A 21,210-nucleotide genomic window follows, 5' to 3' on the forward strand; every position below is an offset into this window, starting at 1 on the left:
AAATGGTGCTGTGAATCAAATGGTAAAGTCCTAGTCTTCAACAACATTATCCCAGGGACATCTCCCAGCCTCTGAGTTCTAGATTTATTCCTGAAAAAAAAAGAAAAGTAAACCACAACAAAAAACTCCCAAAGTTTAAATGAAGTAAGCCAGGCCCAAAGAAACATAGGTCCCATGGTTTCCCTTATTTGAAATATCTAGTATATGTATGAGTCAGGCGGAAAAGGTCAGATAATGTGATGTTAGGAAAATGAACCCTTAGATATTTATTTTAACGTTTTTTCTTTCATGCATGTGTTTGTAAAGTATTTATAAGATTATTTCTTTGTTGCTTTGTATGTCCCTCCCCCAAAGTATAACCCCTATATTTGATGTCAGTATACCTTGTGGAGGAGATGGGAAAAACAAGTCGTTTAAGGATACAAGTGGACCTGTTGCAACAATGAGAAGCACAAGTCGTCATGTTGAATACATGCTTAACAATGTTGGTGCAGGGCGGGTGGGGGGGGGAAGGGAGGCTGGAGGGGAGGGGGGAGGCTGGAAAGGGACGTGAAGTGTAAACAAAGGAGGAGGCTGCAATGCTTGGTAAGAAATGTATGCATTATCCTGCCCATGTAATTGTAACCCCTCTGTACAATATGTTCACAAATAAAATAAAAAAAAAACTCCCAAAGTGTAGCTGAGGCTCAAGGGGTAAAGCACTTGCTTCAAGCAATAAATCTCAGAGCCAGGCCCTGAGTTGAAGACAAGACATCCAACCATACACACACAATCCAGAAACGATGAGCAAATTTGCCTATAGATTCCTTCCTAGGAAGACGATACATAGCTTGAATGAAATATTAGATTGTTGTTTTAATAGAGTACACATTTGATGTGTGATTCAAAGATACCTTCCTCCTGGCATCTCTACACATGCCCAGAATTCACAGAGTTCCTTTCTGTGCAGGTTATCTTTTTCTCTTTTTCCGTTTAGGCCTCCCAAAATCAAAAGGATAAGGATATACTTATTTGATTAAGTAAAAAGTTTGCTTTGTTACTCCCTTGTTTGTTTGTTGACGCTCTAGCTTTGGGGCACCGAATTTCATAGATTTAACTCCAGGCAAATATTTAGCAGGTCCCTAATATCAGAGCAAGATGAACCAGAAAGGTGTGAGCTGCTGTGCATTAAGGGAGCTGCCCTTCTCAGGTGTGGAAAGGGAAAACTCTTGTTTCTGACACCTCTTGGGATTTCAGAACTAGGCTTCATCAAACTGTGTGAAAAAATCCACCAAAAGGTCAGCATCACAGTAATATACAGTCTATGAACGAATGTCAGTAGGTCCCATGCACTTGTATGTTTGTCAATAGTTCAGTTGTAATTGATTCTGTACAGTTATTCAGTGGAGGTGAAGCTTTCGCTGTTGACCACGAGTGTGAGTGTGTTGAGTGCAGTCACTGATGAAAACTTGGGTATGGAGGGGGTGACTCTCCTCTGGACCTCCAATGTGCCAGGTCGACACATCCCCTTCCTTCCCGATTAGCTCCTATCTGTTTAAAATCCTTTGAGATAACTGTAGATAAATTTGCTATTGTAAAATATAATAACTATACTATATACATTTTTCTATTGCTCTTTAATACAGCCATAATGAGTGCTACACTGCCTCATAACCCAGTGTATTTGTAGGAATTGCAAGTCTACAATAATGCCAAAGGCTGGGTGCTTAATAGAGAATTTTAATTAGTAGTAATAAAGACTGAATGCCCAAATCAGGCTTTCTTATCTTCGGCGATAGCTCAAGGACCAAGAGCACCCTTGAGAGAGCCTAGGCTGAGCTAAGAAGCTGACAGACTGCATAGAGCAGGGGTGGTCATTAGTACAATCCTCTCAGGAGAACTAACCACACCTGTAATACGCTAATCCTTCAGAGAGCAGCACCCCAGTTACTTCATGATCTTTTGCAGGGGTCCCTCTTAATTAAGACCCCAACATCTCTAAACACTACCTTCTGAAACCAAGTTTTCCACAAGGAGTCCTCAGGTATAAGTTCTCAGATTGTATCACTTGGTATTATCTGATAGTGTAATTTTTCTTGCTCTCTTTCTCTCTCTTTGTACTTTTGCCAGTCATTTGACTTGAACACAGTGCCAGGGCACTTTCCGTAAGGTAAATTTGCTTAAGGCTAGCACTCTAACCACTTGAGCCACAGCTCCACTTCTATTTTTTTCTAGTTGTTATTGTTTTTGTTGTTGTTTATTGAAGATCACAGTCTCTCTCAGAAATCCTTGTCCAATTGTGCTTTAAACCATCACACTTAGACTTCAGGCTCCTGAATAGCGGGGATTCTAGGAGAGATACTGACACCTACTTATTTATCTTTTCAATTAGCTTAAAACTAATTGGCAATAGTTTCATTTTGGTTTTCTATACATTCATATAATACACACTTTTTAATTATATTCCCCTATTATTCAGAACCCTTTTCATCCATACTTTTAGCCAGTGCCTTTCACTATTTTCATCCTCTCAGATAATTTTCCTCTGCACACAGCAGGGATGGGAACCTCTCATCCACATTCCCCACCTTGAAGCCTCTCAGAATCCTTGCAAGCATATGCTTCTCGTCAGTGCATAGTGTAGAACACCTGACTAGCCAGGCCATGGATCCAGTCACCATGCCTCAAAACAAACAAAGAAAACCCTTGCTTGACTGGAGAAATTAAAAGAAGGTATAAGAAGGGCAACTTTCCCAGAGTGGTAAGTAGAAGACAGAAATTCAAATTTATCAGCCCCTCCAGCCTTCATTTAAAGCCTCTCACAACCAAACTAAATTTGAGGGAGAATGTGGATGTCACCTGCATAGTCTCTATCCACTTCTACATTGTTATTACAACATGTTTATTGTAAAAAGTAATGGAGTTCACGGGGATATTTCCATAAATCTGACAGCCTGCCCTGACCAAATAATACCTACCATTTGGGCATCTAACTTCCTTTCCACCAGTAGTAACTACATTATATTGACAAAATGTTAACATTGGAGGTCACAGGAAAATATATGTTTTCCAGAGAGTGGTGAACTGTCTCACCTAAATCAAATATCTCCATTAGCAAAGAAAGAACAGAAGTCAGATACACTTATAGGCTGCACTGTAGATGCTCTTGAAAGGGATATAAAAAAATGCAGAACTCTACTGAGCCAAGGTGGTTTAAGCCAGTATTTCTAGCTTCTCAGCATGTTGACATCTGAGCATCAGGGTAAGAAGCCAGTCTGGGTGTGGAAGACTTGGAGACTCTTATCTAAGTTATCTACCAAAAAACCTGAAAGTGGAGCTGAAGTTTCATGGTAGACTGTTTTCTTTGTGATAAAGCTCAGAGACAGCAATAGTCCCTGTGTTCAAGGCTGAGGACATGAACCCACTCCCACATTCAGTCTCTCTCTCTCTCTCTCTCTCTCTCTCTCTCTCTCTCTCTCTCTCTCTCTCTCTCTCTCTCTCTCTCTCTCTCTCTCTCTCTCTCTGAGTCTTTCTCGCATACACACACACATATACACACACATACACACAGACACATATGAACATACAAAATGAACAAATCTACTGAAAAATTCTGAAGAATAAGCAAAGTGTTAAAAAAAAAACCCTGTAGAATAACACACACACAAATATGGGAATTCAAAGAAAAATTTCAAAATGTGAGCAAATCGGTAAAATAGAGGCATAGTTGTGATATGTCCAGCATCATTACTGAACTTCTATAAAAAGGAGTATAATGACCTGTAATGAAAAACACAGAGGGGTTCTTCCTGAAATGTTTCTCTATGACTTTTCATTTTCATGCCTGTTAGAATGTCCCAAAAATACCCGAAAGCATTTCCTTATTTGAATAATAAAAGTTGTAACAAGATCCAAGTTGATGCATGAATGGAATACAATAAACGAAAGTATGTGCATTGTAATGCTTGAAAGTAACTTTACATTTCCCTAATATTTGCTTTAATGGAAGCAGGTTTTCACAAAATTGAGTCCAGGAAAACAGCAGGCCACACTGTGATGTGTAAATAAAGCTTTAGCTGCTGTGCAGTAAATGAGCTGCCTGATACAGGTGTGGAAATTTAAAACTTTTGTTTCTGAAATGTCTTTTGCTTCTTCAATCATGTTTCATCAAATCATGTGAAATAAGTCTACCAAAAAAGTAGACTTACTGTACGATGGGAGTCTAAAACTGAATTCTAGCACATAATGAATATTGTCTTGTTTATTTTCAAAAGTACAGTTCTAATTTGATTCTGTATTTTTAATCAGTGGAAGTCTGACTTTCCTTATTGATGGGTGCATGTCTGTGTTGAGCACAGACACTGGTGAGAATGTGGAGCCGGGAGAGAAGAGATGACCTTCTGGCCCTTGTCTGTGCACACTTGTGTCCGTGAGATGATCTGTTTCCTGTCTCATCCTAAACAGTGGGTATGTGAGGCTCTTCAAAGATATATGTCACTCAGATCCAATGTTCCTCCTTGTGATGTGCATTACCACCTTGGATGGGGATAATTTTCTGACCATTGTTGTGATGTAAACTTTGTTTAAATTTCAGACTTTTGGGTTTTTTTAGTCTGTGATGGCTTCTTACTTCCTTTTTATATTGATCAAGAAGAATGCAACACAAGCACAGGATGTTCCATTGCTTTATGTCATTCTGGGTGTGTGTATGTTTGTATGCGAACACATGCATATTTCACTTTGGCTCATGGTGTAGCACTTGGTGACTGACCTTAATAGGCGATGGAGGAATCATGGAATTAACTCCCAGGACTGGCTTGGAAGGCCAATCCTCAGATCTCAGCCTCTCCATTAACTGTGATTATAGGCATAAACCCCATTGCCAGGCTTCTCTTCGGTGTTTACCACTAATATTTAACCTAACTCTTCATGTTGTGATTGGATCCCATTTACTCAGGAAAATGAATATTTTTTTGAAATTTGGTGAAAGATTTATTTCCTTTTAAATCTACAATGTGTTTTTTTTATTGTGAACATACTCTACAGAGGGGTTACAATTACATGGGCAAGATAATGAGTACATTTCTTATCAAGCATTGAAGCCTCCTCCTTTGTTTTCCCTTCACATCCCTTCCTAGCCTTCCCCCGCCCTCCCTACCCAACCCTCACCCCCTACCCAATCCTCCCCCCCACCAAAATTGTAAAGTTCGTTTTCTACATGACACCTTGCTTCTCATTCTTGTAACAGGTACACCTGTATCCTTAAACGACTTGTATATGTATGAGTCAAGAAGAAAAAGGCAGATAAAGTGATGTTAGGAAAATGAACCCTTAGATATGTATTTAAATGTTGTTTTTCTTTAATGCATTTGTTTCTAACACATTTAGAAGATTATCTCTTTGTTGCTTTGTATGTCCCTCCCCCACACTATAACCCCTACTTTCACTATATTTGATGTCCGTATAATTAGTGAAGGAGAATGGGAAGAGGAAAATGAATATTTTTAAAGAATAAACAGCTACAAGGGCTTTCTCCAACCCTTTTCTGCTGAGGCATCTATTCTTGGTGACATTGTCTCACCTCTTCAAGGCATAAGATGGTGGGGACAAGGATTCCTTTAGGGATAAATTTCTGCCTTTATTCCACAGATAGCTTATACTTTGCTATTATCTCATTCAGCCCTCCTAGGAAATACAACTTTGGGAAAGCTGGCCTGAAGAATGGATAACTGAAGACTGATGGAAAAAACATAGCATATGTATTAGTGATACTGCTTGCATATGAATTTTCAGGACTTTCACCTACAGGAGGAAGCCTGCATAATAAACAACACCATCCTGTCTTATTACTTTAGATTTTGTCTTGGATTCCCCTTTACCTACATTGACTCCTGGCTTGTCTGTGGGACACTTGGTTGTGGTAATAGTGACAGGAACAGAACAGAACAGTCTTTGTCCACTTTGAGTCTAGGAAAGTGTATGTCTTCCTTATGAAGACTCAGCTCCTTGTAGAACATGTGGAATCCAACCAGAGCTGGCACAAAATATAAAGGCCTGTGTCAGCCCCGTTCTAGGGGCAGCAGATATAGCAACACACATGTCACTGGCTGAACCAGAACAACTGCCAGCTGAGCCAACACCCTCAACCCAATATGCAGATGAACCAATAACATGACTGGCCAACACACAGAATTCTGTTTTCATTTTATTATATCAACAATTATCATAAGACAAACAATATAAGTGAAAAATTGGCGTACTATGGGATAGGAAGGTCTTTACATTTGGAAAGATGGGAAGAGGAAGTGGGAGGCAAAAGCAGTTGAGCTTGTCTTCAGTGGTGCTCACACAATCATAGCTTCATTGTCAGTCTAAAAGAAACAAGAAGAAAACAAGAAATCTTGCTATGAATGGTCTCCAATTCTTCTCTCAAATCCTGACAAATACAACTACTCTAAAGACTTTCTCAAAGCAATGAGATAAACACCACAAAAACATGAAAGGGCAAAATAGAAATATGTGATAGAAATCCTGAGGTTCTGAATCTAAGCTCAATATTTGAGATGAATCCTGGGGAAGAAGCTATACTTAGCTACCATTAACAAATCAGACCTGGATTTTCTAAGAAACCTCTATTAAATTTATTCAATTGGTAAAATTAATTTTTCACAAATTATCTGACAGGAATCCTCAGATTCTGACATGATCCTGCTTGATTTGAGAGCTGAAAGAAACTAATTGTGAGATTGCACAATTTGATTGCCTTTTGAAAACAGACACGGCCATGGCTTTGGTCTCCTGACAGGGTAATGAGCTGTGATCACCTTTGGGAAGAGAAAGAGGTGGTGACCTGGCCTGCACCATTCCCTTTAGGACAGAATCTTCTGCATTAGCCATGGCCTAAAGCATCTCCCAAGCCTGGGCAGCCTCCCTGCTGCTCCTTCCCAAGGGCAGTTCAACTGTTCATTTAAATTGTTCCTGCTTCCTGAGGCCACCTGACATTTCCACAGTACCTGAGCTCTCCTACGAGACAGAAGTGAAGTCTTTGGCAAATATTTTGGGAGTATTTTCAATCAAAAACTGCACCAGGGCAACCTGTAACACAAAAAGAGACACATAGACTACTCTTGTCATCTGGCAGTTATGAATCCTCTGATCTGTGATTCTTGGACCAAACACACAAAGGCTTGAGGAATGTGGGGAGAAACTCAGAATTTAAATTAGAAGCGATGTATAAGCCACTTTTGTCAGAGACATAATTTACAAACTATGCATGGTGTTTATAGACCACAGCTTGAAACACAATGAATGGACGAGAGGCACAGTGAGTCACTTTGCTTAACTGCCAACGTCTTTGTAATATCCAAAATTATATCTTCTTTATAGCGTCATTTTTGTACCTCTAAATAGTATGTTTTCCTTACTGTTCTATATACTGATATTGAAAAGAAAATCATTGAATAGAATGAACTGATGAAATTCCCTTCCAAAGTGCCCTGCCTTAAACTCAGGCCAGCTTGTGTGTGGAGCTGTGGGGAAGGAAGAGCCCCTGCAGAGGAGCTCTGTGTCATGCAGCTGCAATCCCTGCTCCACACTGCTGGGCCTCAACCCTGTGGCAGGGTGAGCCTGGCAACTCCACTGGTCTCATATACCCTCTGTTTATGTGCAGACATTTTAGACTATTTCACTAGTTTCTTCTTTGTGTAGCAAATGAGGATTACTGTGTATAGTTTATAAATTAGGCATCTCTCAAAAAACCCTGAAGAATGATTCCATTCAGGTGGGTGCATTTAGGAAGAACATTTGCAGACCTTTCATTAGTGGGAGGTAATCATAAGGAGCTGAGCTCAGAGAATACTGAAGGATTCTAGTCTGTTCCTTTCATTTCTCTGTCTCACTCTATGGACTAGATCAGTGCAAGTTATTAAATGATACTCTTTACTAACAGGAATCTGATGACTTATCAAGAGGGACCAATATTTCTCTGAATGTAAACAACTGACAGAGGAAGCCTATGCATAGGACAGAGATCCTAGCCTTCATGGTTTAATCCCTTTCTTAAGGGGAAGTGTCTGCACAGGAACAGAGCACTGGGCAGGATCTCCACCTCCACTCTACAGAGGAAGACCCTAGCTTGAAAACCATCCCAAGATCACAGATCCACAATGGCAAGAAGAGAGCAGAACGTTGGTGGTTGGACTCATTTTCACCATTGTCATCCTCCTTTCTTCCCTAGGGTTTGGTCAGACTAGACTCTTCGATACTGAAGGGAAATAGAAAGGACCACACTGCTGCTTTCTCCTTGCTGCACATGTTTGTAAACCTCACCACAGATAGGGTGAACACCTCTTTTCCTGAGGTCTGTCTGCAGTCCATTGTGTCCTTAAATCCTGGGCTGTCAGGCATGTCTTTCCAGATCCAACCAGCCACTCTGCTTGTCAGGATGAAGCTAGGAGAGGCCATTACCTTTCTCATGAGTTGCATATCAAATCCTGCCCTGGCATCAGGGGGCGGGAACATCAAGCTGGGGGCTGTGCACACAGCTAGGTTGTAGGAGGTCATCAGGTTTTGGAAGGAATTCTGGTGGATTTGGCTAAACATTCCAAACAGATGTTTCAGCAGCTTTTGGTTGACTCTGGGCAGCATTTCTAAAAGACTGAACTCAGAAAAACACACTTTCAGGTAAGCAATTACTTGTAGCAGATTCTACATACACAAAGTGCCTTTTCTATATGTTGGACTCAATTAATTGAAAGTATAAAGAGAGAAGGATACACTTTAACCTACTGCATAAAATGTATCCTTGAGATGACTACACTACACATTATCTTGGAACAGATGTATTTAGATCAATAGAAAGATAGTGTCTTTTAAAATAAATATTGTATTGGTTCACATTGTACTCAACAAAAATCTTCCTGAAAAATAAACAGTTAAATTATCTCTGAAATGGCAATTATGAAGTCAGGTTTAGTGATCACATCCCAAAATACATACTATAATGAGAGACTCATTCCAAGAAAGGATGAATATAAAAAATTTCATTGAAGCGATATAGAATTTGATGTTTATGTAACTATTTGACCAAGCTGAGATCTTGCCCTCCCTACATGGGTCCATCAGTATAATCTGCTATCCATCAGTGTTGACTTTCCTTATGTGTACATGGGAAAGAAGCTATGCAAACAATACCACAGGAAAAAACTCATTCATACACAGATTATAATTGCCTGTCTCTATGAAGTCTTGCATGGATGAGACCAAATGAAAATTTTACCCGACTCACAATTATTTCAGCACCTTAAACTCTCTACACCATGAGGCTAGTTTCCCTAAGAGTGGAAACGTTAGATTTTTGAATCCTACCCAGAGCAGACTCATTTCCTGAATCCTACCTCTGGGCCAGAATGATTTTCTCCTCTTCACGGTCTTCATCCATGATACTAAGCCATGTCTCATACATGCCAGTGTGAAACACACCTCCTTGCACATTGCGAAGAAAATCCTTCCAGAGACAAAAGCAGGATATTCTGATGGAACAAACTATGTCACACAATTATAACATGCAGGTGGAAGAAATGGATTGACCCCCCATCCCTTCTCAATGAGTGAATCTGTGACCTACAGTGCCCTCTCTTCACTTCCCACATAGACAGGTGCCAGCAGCCTCCCCACCTGAACTGAAAGCACAAAGCAGAGCATGGCAGTGCTGCTGAGGCAGGAAGGATTAGGGATCTGGTGAAGACAACTTAGAAACAGGTATTTGGAAACATGCATGTGCTATATTTGCTTCAAACTGAAAGAAGAGGATCGCTTCTTTTCTCAAGGAACAGACTTTGTTTCATAAGAGACTACAACCATTCCTGACAGGAATGCACTCTCAATTAAAAAGTACACCCACACATCACAAACCAGAATGGAAAACAAGAGCCAGGAACATCAAAAGAACTAAGTGAACAGTCCCTACTTTAAGAAAATTCTCAAACACCCACCTGTATTAGGTACTGTGGGAGTGAGGACCCATCTCCCCTTTCTCTGAAAACTGCTACTTGACTGGAACAATCTACTCTAAAGGACAATGCTGGGTATGCAGTGGTTCTAAATCCTATTGCTTAGCAGAAATAGGCCCACACATTTCACCTGTTTCTTTGCAGTTTTAATTGATCAAGTAGTGTTTTTTGTGAATTAAATACTGCTGTACATATCATATGGGAAGGACTAGGTAGACAGTATGTTAGTTCTGAATTTTGGCTTAAAATTCCCCAACACTCTGGAATGAATGAAATGCATCATCTAACACCTGTGAGTACCAGTTAGTTACCTTTTACATCTATGAACAGTACCTATATTAGGTTTCTTTCAGCCTGTTGGGTTAAAGCACTTGTCCATCCTCATCAACATGCATCAATAAGAATTTTGCTATTACCCCCTTTATGGTGAAGGTTTGGGATAAATTATGAATCCAGGGAACATTCCTCAATAAAATAAAGGCTGTAAATGATAAACCTACAGCCAGCATTATACTTAATGTTGAAAAACTAAAGACATTTCCTCTTAACTCAGGAATGAGACAAGGATGTCCACTCTCTCCAATTCTCTTCAATCTAGTATTAGAATGCCTAGCTAAAGCTATAAGACAAGATGCAGACATAAAGGGGTTCCAATTAGGGAAAGAAGAAATAAAACTCTCCCTCTTTGCAGATGACATGATCTTGTATTTAAAGAATCCCATAGACACCACTCCCAAATTACTCAAGCTGATTCAAAACTTCAGCAAAGTAGCAGGGTATTAAATTAACCCCCCAAAATCAATGGCTTTTCCGTGTGCCAACAATGAGAAAAGCGTGACTGAAATTAGGAAAGCAACTCCATTTGTAATAGCCCCACAAAAAAATAAAATACCTAGGAATTAGCTTAACCAAAGAAGTGAAGGACCTCTATGATGAAAACTTTAAAATCTTGAAAAAGGAAAACCAAACAGAACTTAGAAAATGGCAAAACCTCCCATGCTCTTGGATTGGAAAGATTAACATCGGGGAAATGGCAATACTTCCCAAGGCTATCTAAAAATTCAACACAATACCGATCAAAATTCCAACCTCATTTTTTAAGGAAATAAAAGAGGCAATCCAAAAATACATATGTAACAATAAAAGATCCCGAATAGCAAAAATGCTCCTCAATGGAAAGAACACTGCTGGAGGAATATCAATACCAAATTTCAAACTCTACTATAAACCCATAGTAATCAAAACAGCTTGGTTTTGGCATGAGAACAGACCTCAGGACCAATGGAATAGAATTGAAAACCCAGCAATGAACCTACAGACCTATAGCCATCTAATGTTTGATAAGGGAGCTAAAACAATAGAATGGAAGGAAACCAGCCTCTTCAGTAAATGGTGCTGGCAAATTGGTTAACTACTTGTAGAAAACTAAAGCTAGATCCTTATATATCACCCTGCACCAGAATCAACTCCAAATGGATCACAGTCCTCGACGTCAAAGCAGACACTCTGAAAACATTACAGGATGGAATAGGAGAGACCCTAGGTCTCCTTGGCTCAGGCCGAAATTTTCTGAATAGAGACCTGGAAACACAACAAATCAAAGAAAGGTTGGACATATGGGACTGCATGAAGCTGCAGAGCTTCTGCATTGCAAAGAACATAGCTAGCAACATCAATAGAAAGCCCACAGATTGGGAGAAGATCTTCACTAGCCAGACAACAGACAAGGGCCTCATATCTAAAATATAATTGCAACTCAAAAAATTGAATCCCCCAACAACAAATCCTCAAAGTAACAACTGCCCAATAAATAAGTGGGCTAAAGTCTTAAAGAGAATCATCTCTGAAGAAGAAAGAAGGATGGCCAATAGACACATGAAGAAATGCTTAACATCCCTAGCCATAAAAGAAATGCAAATCAAAACAACATTGACATACCACCTCACCCCAGTTAGAATGACAAAAATCAAGAACTCTAACAACAACAGATCCTGGTGGGGATGTGGACAGAAGGGAACCTTACTTCATTTTTGGTGGGAGTGTAAACTTGTTCAACCATTTTGGAAAGCAGTATGGAGGTCCCTCAAAAGACTTCACATAGAGCTCCCCTATGACCCAGCAATCCCACTTTGGGGCATTTACCCAAATGTTTACAAACAAGGCCACACTAAAGCTACCAGCACAACTATGTTTATTGCAGCCTTAATTACCATAGCTAAGATATGGAACCAACCCAGATGCCCCTCAGGAGATGAATGGATCAAGAAAATGTGGTATATATACACAATGGAATTCTATGCCTCCATCAGAATGAATGACATTACTCCATTTGTTAGGAAGTGGAAAAACTTGGAAAAAATTATATTAAGTGAAGTAAGCCAGGCCCAAAGAAACATAGGTCCCATGGTTTCCTTTATTTGCAATATCTAGATATGTATGAGTCAAGCGGAAAAGGTCAGATAATGTGATGTTAGGAAAATGAACCCTTAAATATGTATTTTAATGTTTTTTTCTTTCATGCATTTGTTTCTAACACATTTATAAGATTATTTCTTTGTTGCTTTGTATGTCCCTCCCCCATAGTATAACCCCTGCTTTGACTATATTTGATGTCAGTATAACTTGTGAAGGAGATGGGGAAAAACAAGTCGTTTAAGGATACAGGTGGACCTGTTGCAACAATGAGAAGTACATGTTGTCATGTTGAAAAAGAGCTATACAACGTTGGTGCAGGGGTTCGGGGGGGGGGAGATTGTTTGTGGGGGTGGGGAGTGAGGCTGGGAAGGGAGGTTAAGGGTAAACAAAGGAGGAGGCTGCAATGCTTGATAAGAAATGTACGCATTATCCTGCCCTTGTAATTGTAACCCCTATGTACAGTATTTTAACAATAAAAAAAGTGAAAAAAATCAATGGCTTTTCTGTATGCAAATAATGAGAAACGCGCAGCTGAAATCAGGAAAGCAACTCCATTCCTAATAGCCCTCTCCCAATAAAATACCTAGGAATTAACTTAACCAAAGAAGTGAAGGAACTCTATGATGGAGACTTAAAAACAAAGCAGAACTTAGAAAGTGGCAAAAACTCCCATGCTCCTGGATTGGAAAGATCAACATCGTGAAAATGGCTATGCTTCCCAAAGCTATCAACAAATTCAATCCAATACCTAACAACATTCCAACCTCATTCTAGAGGAAATAGAAGAGGCAATCCAAAAATTCATATGGAACAATAAAAGACCCAGAATAGCAAAACAATCCTCAACAGAAAGACCAGTGCTGGGGGAATATCAATATCAAATTTCAAACTCTACTAAAAAGCCATACTAATCAAACAGCTTGGTACTGGCACAAGAAGAGACTTCAGGACTAATGGAATAGAATGGAAAAGCCAGAAATGAACCCACAGACCTATAGCCACTTCATCTTCAATAAGGGAGTTAAAAAATAGAATGCAAGAAAGACAGCCTCTTCAGTAAATGGTGCTGGGAAAATTGGTTAATCACTTGTAGAAAACTAAAGCTAGATCCTTATATATCACCCTGCACCAGAATCGACTCCAAATGGATCAAAGACCTCAGAGTCAAACCAGACATTCTGAAAACATTACAGTATGGAATAAGAGAAACCCTTGGTCTCCTTGGTATAGGCTGAAATTTTCTTAATAGAGAGACAGAAACACAACAAATCAAAGAGGGGTTGGGAATTCATGCAAATGGGATTGCATGAAATTATAGAGATTCTGCATCACAAAGGACGTAGTTAGCATGATCAATGGAAAGCCCACAGATTGGGAGAAGATCTTCCCCATCCGTACAATGGACAAGGGTCTCATATCTAAAATTTAAAATGACCCAACAATCCTACTTTTGGGTATTTACCCAAATGATCACAAACAAGACCATACTAAAGCTATCAGCACAACTATGCTTATTGCATCATTATTTACCATAGCTAAGATATGGAACCAACCCAGATGCCCTTCAGTATATGAAAGGATCAAGGAAATGTTTTATATACACACAATGGAATTCTATGCCTCCATCAGAAAGAATGACATTGCCCATTTTTAGGAAATTGAAAGACTTGGAAAAAAATACATTAAGTGAAGTAAGCCAGGCCCAAAGAAACATAGGTCCCATGGTTTCCCTTATTTGCAATAACCAGCATATATCTGAGACAAGCAGAAATGGTCAGATACGTTGAAATTAGGTGATATGAACCCCAAGATAAGGACTCAAATGCTTTTTTCTTTCTTGCAATTGTTTCTAATATAGTTATATGTTTTTGTTGCTTTGTATGTCCCTCTTCAATGGCACAAGCCCTGTTTTCACTGTATTTGATGTTGGTGTATTTTGTGTAGGGCAAAGGAAAAAACAAATTCTTTAAACAGGGATACAGGTGGACCCATTGCCACAGAGAGATATACAAGATGTTATGTCGAAAGGAACTGTACAATTTTGGCACAAGGTGTGTGTGTGTGTGTGTGTGTGTGTGTGTGTGTGTGTGTTTGTGTGTGTGTGTATGTGTGTGTGCGCACGTGCGTGTGTGTGTGTGTGTGTGCGTGAGCGTGCGTGTCTGTATGTGTGCATGTGTGTGTGTGTGTGTGTGTGTGTGTTTGTGTGTGTGTGTTTGGAATTGCGGTGGGAGGGAGATGGGAAGTGATGGGAATGGGAAACAAAGAGGAGGCAACAATGCTTGATAAGAATACAGTACTGGGGCTGTGTAGGTGGCTCAGTGGTAGAGCTCTTGCCTTGCATGCTCAAGGCCCTGGGTTCAATTCCTCAGCACCACATAAGCAAAAAGAAAAAAGCCGGAAGTGGCGCTGTGGCTCAAGTGGTAGAGCGCTAGCCTTGAGCTGAAGAGCTGAGGGACATTGCCCAGGCCCAGAGTTCAGGCCCGACGACCGGACCTCGAAAAAAAACACAAAAAACAAAAAAAAAAGAATAGAGTACTTTCCCAATTAAAAAAAAGCACTTAGATGTTGCCAACTTTGGCCTTTGAATCTCAAGGTTAGTGACCTGCACATATAAGTTTCTCCCTCAACATCATTTTGAACAACTGATCACTAATTCTTGATTCCATAACTTGGCCTATTAAAATGTATATACACAACATGACACAAAGGGGAAAAATGCCCACAGTGTTGGGTGTTGTGTTAACATTCTCGAAATGGCTCCATGGTACATTCATCATGGTTCTGAGCTTATATTCATCTCCAGGCTGGGTTAGCAGAACTCGGTATGCGTCTGTCATGTTATCACCAAGTGCAAGACTAGAGAAGCTGAGATGTACTAGTCTACCTCTGGCTAGTCAGTGATGTGAGTTTCAAGTGGGCAGTACCAAAATTGTTATTCCATGCACAGTAATGCATGCCTATGTTCCTGGCTGAAAATTATTAGCATGGCTATTGTCTACACCAACAATGAAAGGACATAAAAAAGACCTAGAAAAAGTGAGAACAAAATTATTTTCATAAAGCCATTCTTAGTCATAGTCACATGATTTTCTGCAGTGGTGTTCACAAAGAGCAAAATGAATAAGTATATTGGTTTTTGGTTGAATACTTCCTTCTACAAACATAAAGATATTTGTAATCTACCTGTGTTATTTCAAACTTTATGTACTGATGTTGGAACTCAGGTGAATTTTCAGAGAGCACAGATGTTTGGGCTGCTTAATTCAAGTTAATGATCAAATTTATGGGTAATGTGGTAAGAAATGACTTTTTAGGTAAGTATAGTAGTGGGATGTATGGGAAGAAAGAAAAACAGAAGAAAATGTGCAGATGGAGGATACTGAAAGAAGAGGAGCGTCTGCATATCCACACCAACTTTCCTGTAAAGGTATTGGAGATGGGCAGGAATGGTGGCATGAACTGGCTATGCTGGCCTGGCAAATCATGATGGGACTCATTCGGGCCTTCACCTTTGGTTATGAATGTTTACAAATTCTATATGATTTTGTGCCTTTGTGCAACCTTCCTTAAAGAAGGCAGTGCTGGGTGCTTGTTTGGCAAATATGTAGCAGGACTTGTTTGTGCTCATAGTTGTATTGTCATGGCGATTTACAGTGATACAGTAAATCAGATCACTCATTAGTCACATTGGGCATGGGTGTTCAGGTGGGAAGTTGAGAGGAGCTGAGGTGAGAAGACAAAGTAAACAGACAGAACACACAGACATGTGCCTTTCATTTCCCACATGCTTGATGTGTGAGGCCCCTCGTGGTTCTTGGGTGATTGTGGTGCTGGTGATGCAGTGCTGTGGGCTCACAGTGAAGCTGCCTCCCTGGGTGATGCTGGCTGTGTCCTACCTTTAACACTGAGGCGACCACAAACACGGATTCCTGGTGCAGGTCCACTCGGGCTCCAGACATGAGTTTTTCTTTGAGGGCTCTGACGGCTTTGATGCTGCCTGACTTTCTGAAGATGCCCTCGGTGAGCCGCCCCTCCTGACTAAGGAAGGAAATCATCTCCTGTGTGGAGGAGAAGAAAGCAAGCCTGGGTCCTCCATGTCCACTGGCCCAGAGCAGCACATCACACTTCTCTAAGTAAGATGTCTGAGTGTGCAAAGCTCCAGTGCTCAAGCAAGGCGACTTCATTAGCAATTGTATTTAGTTGTTGGAAATATATTCTGTTGCTGTTTTCCTTTATCCTAGGGTCTGACTCAGAAACATTGAACAGTGAATGGATTTGTCTGTGTAATGAATTGACTCCTGCACCTTCTACTTAATGCTTCCAGCTTTGGCTGGCCCAGCCTCCTTCTTACAGACCTGTCCCCTCACACCTTCCCAAGAATGTAGCTTCCTGCGCATTTCTTCTTTTTTAATTTCCCATTTATACCTTCTGTAGTTGCTAGATTCTTCACATCACATTCATACTTAGTCCATTAGGAAGTTTTCCCTGATTGTATTCATCACTGGGGCCTTGCTCTCTTTGGTTCTATTTTGGTGTCCCCTGTTTTCAGAGTGGAGGACTTGTAGTGTGACCTTGGACACAGTCCCTTCCTAAGCCCTAAGCCCTTTCCCTCCCTCAATCCTTTATTCACTCTTTTGGTCCTTCCCTCCATCTTTTCTTTCCTCTTCTCCTTTTCTTCCTTCCCTCCTTCCTTCCTTCCTACGTTCACACACATGTCTCCTGTTAAGTTCCAACGCCCACTACCCAGGCTGCCTTTGTTTCCCCTGACCCAAACTTCTTTATTTTAGTTTAGTTTGTTTAGTGTGAAAATACTGTACAGAGGTGTTACAATGACATGGGCAAGATCGTGAGTACATTTCTTGTCAAGCATTGTAGCCTCCTCCTTTGTTTCCCCTTCCCATCCTTTCCAATCCCTCCTTTTTGCTACATATTTTGGAATAGTAATCAGTGGACATTTCCTCCTGGGCTGGCCTGATATTTTAGTCTTCCAGGTTCCGGTGTCCCAATAACCTGGGATTATAATAATGTAGTTGTTTCGTACAGTACTATGGCCATTTTTAGATTTTCTATTATTTTTCCAAATGTGAGATTAGAACTAGGGTGATCCTATCTGCCTCCTAAAAATTCTTGGTACAATGTGAGACCAGGGCATTCTCTGTTGCATCCAAGGGAAAATTCCCATCATGTGTTAGTGATTGTACACATGATAGACATCCATTCATCCAATCCTCACACACACACTCTAGTAAATTAGGATTTTGGGTGTGCATGTATGCATGTCCTGAAGCTTTGAACTCATGGCTTGAGTGCTGTCACTGAACTTTGATGCTCAAGTCTTTTGGCCTAAAACTTCAGCTGAAGTTCCACCTCTGGTTTTTTAGTGCTTCATTAAACACAAGAGTCTCATGAACATTCCAGTCTGGGCTAGCTATGGAGCAGAAGTCTCACATGTCACACTCAATCTCACACTTCTGAGGAGCTAGGATTACAGGTGTGACCCATTGTTGCCTGGTTAATATACCATGAAGGAACAGTGAAAACAATATCAATGGTTTTTCAATGATACTCTACCTCGTCACTTAAATTTTGTTGGTTTCTATCAGATGTTGAAGCTTCTCTTTCAAACAAATGAAAGCAAAGTAATATCTTTCTTTTCTTTTTTGCCTACATCACCTAAGAGTCACCATTTTAGCCAGGTTGAAGCACCCAGTCCATTGGCATTCAGTACAAGCACAATACTGTGTGACCAGCTTCCTCAGAACTTGTCCATTTTCCTCCATAGAAAGGACAGATCTATTAAACACTATCTGTCCATCCTCCTCTCTGAAAACCAACAACCACCAGTGTGCTTTTCTGATGCTAAGAACCATTAAAATATGATCTTGTCTAATATATGTAAATAACTAGACTGAGGAATGTCTGAGGAATGTCTATGTATGTGACTGGAGACATTTGCAAGTTGGAAGAATAAAGCTGGAAGGGAGCATGAAGGAGGGAGACTCAGAGCTTCACATGCACAGTGCCTGGTACTACAATTCTCCAACAGGGAATGAGGCTCCTGGTGTACCAGTCCCCCACTGAAGAGAATACTTACCTGATGGGCTTGACTTAGGGAATTGTACATTGTGACATGTTTATATCTTGGAGCAATAGTAACAAAGCACCCCCACCCATTGTCTGATGCTTTGCTGAATTGGACCTGGGGCTCCATGAGAACACTCCTCTCCCTCCCCCCTGCACACTCAGGAGGTTCCTCTCCTCAGGAGGGCAGCAGACACCAAAGTGGGACCTACCAGAATAGGGGAGGGTAGATTACCATCCTTACAAGCAGCCTCCAGGGAAGTCCCAAAGAGCAATTTTCTCTTTGCAGATGAAGATTTCAGGGGTCTGTTCTCCTTGGCTGTGCTGGACCGCCGCCCAAAAAGCCAATTAATGAAAGATCTTCCCCTTCCTTCTTTCTTCTGCTCTGACTCTAAAGAAACAACAGTTTTCAAGGGATCACTTTAATTTCCTAGAATCTAAGCTTCTGTGTCAAAGTATCCACATTCTCTCATGGCTTAATTCCCCTTACTATTGGGTCTGTGCCCAAATAAGTAAACTGTTGGTTATGGTTAGACGCCTGAGCACATTCAGTTTATTTTTCTGATTATTGTGGCCAGCTCTCTTGCACCTACAAAGTTCCTGAGTTGAAGGAGGGCTGTCAGGTGTATCTTTCCCTTCTGAAAGGGAAAACTACCATTCCAGTTGAGTTTTATAACCATTCACATTGAGAGCCATTCTCCTCCTATTTGAATTGCTGCATGTGTCCCATTGATCACTTCCTGTATCTCCCCCTATCACACGGTGTGCCTGCCAAGTGAAAGACTGGGAGATGTCTGGTTCTTTGCTTGTGGGATTATTTTTACTTTAATATAGTTGTGAAGATGTTGTACAGAGGGTTGATTATTACATGAGTAAGATAATGAGTACATTTCCTTTTTTCATGCTCTTCATATATATATATATATAAACATATTCATATGCATATACATATAGTATAAAATGATGTACAGAGGTGTGAGTTACATGATCAAGGTATTGAGTCCATTCCTTGTCAAGAATTGTTAACCCCTCCTTTGTTGCTCTCCCACTGTTCCTTCTCTCCCTCACCTGCTCCATTCCTCTCTCCAAAACATTATAAATTTTATTTCCAACTAAGTATCTTTTGAGTATAATTATTGCAATGGGTCAACCTGTGTCCTTGTTATTTCCATACCCTCCCAAAAGTAGATAAATTTATAGAAGGTACACAGTGTCAAATTCATCCACAGTGACCCCAAGGGTTATACCATAGAGGGACAAACATACAAAGGAAACACAAATCTCATTGTACGTAACAAATAACAACAACAAAGAAAGACCACTTCTGTTCACATCTTGGTGTTCATTTCCCTTAACATCATCTTATATGGTCATATTAGAGAGTTTTTCGGTTCTGCTCATCTGATAAAATTACCCTAGCCATATACTAATTATTGCCAATGAGGGAAACTGTGGTTGTCTTACACTGTTCTCTGTTTAGCTACTCAGGAGGTTTGCAATCTGAGGTTGGTGGTTCAAAGCCAGCCCTGGCAGGAAAGTTCGTGAGACTTTTTTCTTCAAAAAATCACCAGAAAACTGGAAGTGGCACTCTTGGGCAAGTGCTAGAGTGTTCGTCTTGAGTTGAAGATCTGAAGGATAGAGCCCAGTCCCAGAGTTCAAGCCCCACAACTGACCAAAAAAAATGCAAATGTTTTCCATTTGGGTGACTCTAGTCACATTCTAGTTTTCACCTAAGGAAAAAACTCTAATTCAAGCTTGCTGTATACATTGAATATTCTCCAGAAACTTTGGAGGATGTTGACATCTTTTCTTCTCTTTATGTCCTCCCACAGGCTACCTAGTGATCTCTGGAGCCTTGTCCCTGACATGAGCTTTCTCTTTCAAAGGAGCTCTTTACGTCTGAGCCAGAGTTCTATTCCAGCTTTTTCATGGACATTTGGAGATAAGACTCTCAGGACTTTCCTTTGCACACTGACTTTACTCTGAGAAAATCAGATCGCAGCCTCCTCAGTAGCTGGAATTACAGCTTGAGCCATATGTATCCTGCTTCCATTTACTTAAATGTGTTTTTTATGCATGTCAAATGCTTTAAGAGACCATAGAGGTCCTGAATTGTACAGAAGATAGAGAACTATGTAACCATATAGAAGTGAGAGGACTCACCGTTAAATTGCTGGCCCTGGGCTGGTTGCCTTGATTTCAGAATGAACCGACCTCCTGTGGCTAGATAGCACTGCTCCAGGATAGGACTCTGGGGAGTGTGAGTCTCATGTGGCCTTGGTCCTCGTGGCTGGTATGCAGTCTCTCCAAACTGACTCATTTTAAACACATAGGGATTTTCATGCCCTATGGTGAGAAAACGCAGCAAGGACTTTCATTGGAACAGGAGCCCAGATTTTGACAATGAATTTCCAATCTGCATTCTACTACATGAAAACAAAACCCCTTATTTTAATCAAGAAAGCTCAGTTTAATTTGTAGTACATGTTTCTTCTCTTTATGTAGTGGTACAACACAGTTACTACTCAACAAATCATTTAGGAATACAAGGCATCTTGGCCAATATCATCCAAAAATGCTATATTTCAAGTAAATAAAGGCAACTACATACTTTTCTCCTCAAACCAAGATTATCAAGAGGTGTCTGGTCAGCATTTATTGAAAAACGTACAATCTAATTGTATAGGCAATATTTACCCTTAGTAATATTAAGCTTAACACTTAA

At 40.3% G+C, this 21,210-nt stretch overlaps 1 protein-coding gene and 1 long non-coding RNA gene across 2 annotated transcripts in view; both read right to left on the bottom strand.

Annotated features, from left to right (window-relative positions):
• Positions 1 to 21,210, bottom strand: part of LOC138826743 (rho GTPase-activating protein 20-like) — an 88,704-nt gene that overhangs the window by 30,809 nt on the left and 36,685 nt on the right. The window lies entirely within an intron of this gene.
• LOC138826800 (uncharacterized) lies at positions 16,325 to 20,795 on the bottom strand. The gene is made up of 3 exons (XR_011371857.1): positions 20,649 to 20,795; positions 18,698 to 18,876; positions 16,325 to 16,462 (listed from the first exon to the last, which is right to left on the bottom strand). It is a non-coding gene; the product is annotated as an uncharacterized lncRNA (long non-coding RNA).

The sequence above is a fragment of the Dipodomys merriami genome, unplaced genomic scaffold (genome assembly GCF_024711535.1).
Source record: "Dipodomys merriami isolate MVZ:Mamm:240054 unplaced genomic scaffold, mDipMer1.0.p SCAF_15, whole genome shotgun sequence".
NCBI classification, from domain to species: domain Eukaryota; kingdom Metazoa; phylum Chordata; class Mammalia; order Rodentia; family Heteromyidae; genus Dipodomys; species Dipodomys merriami.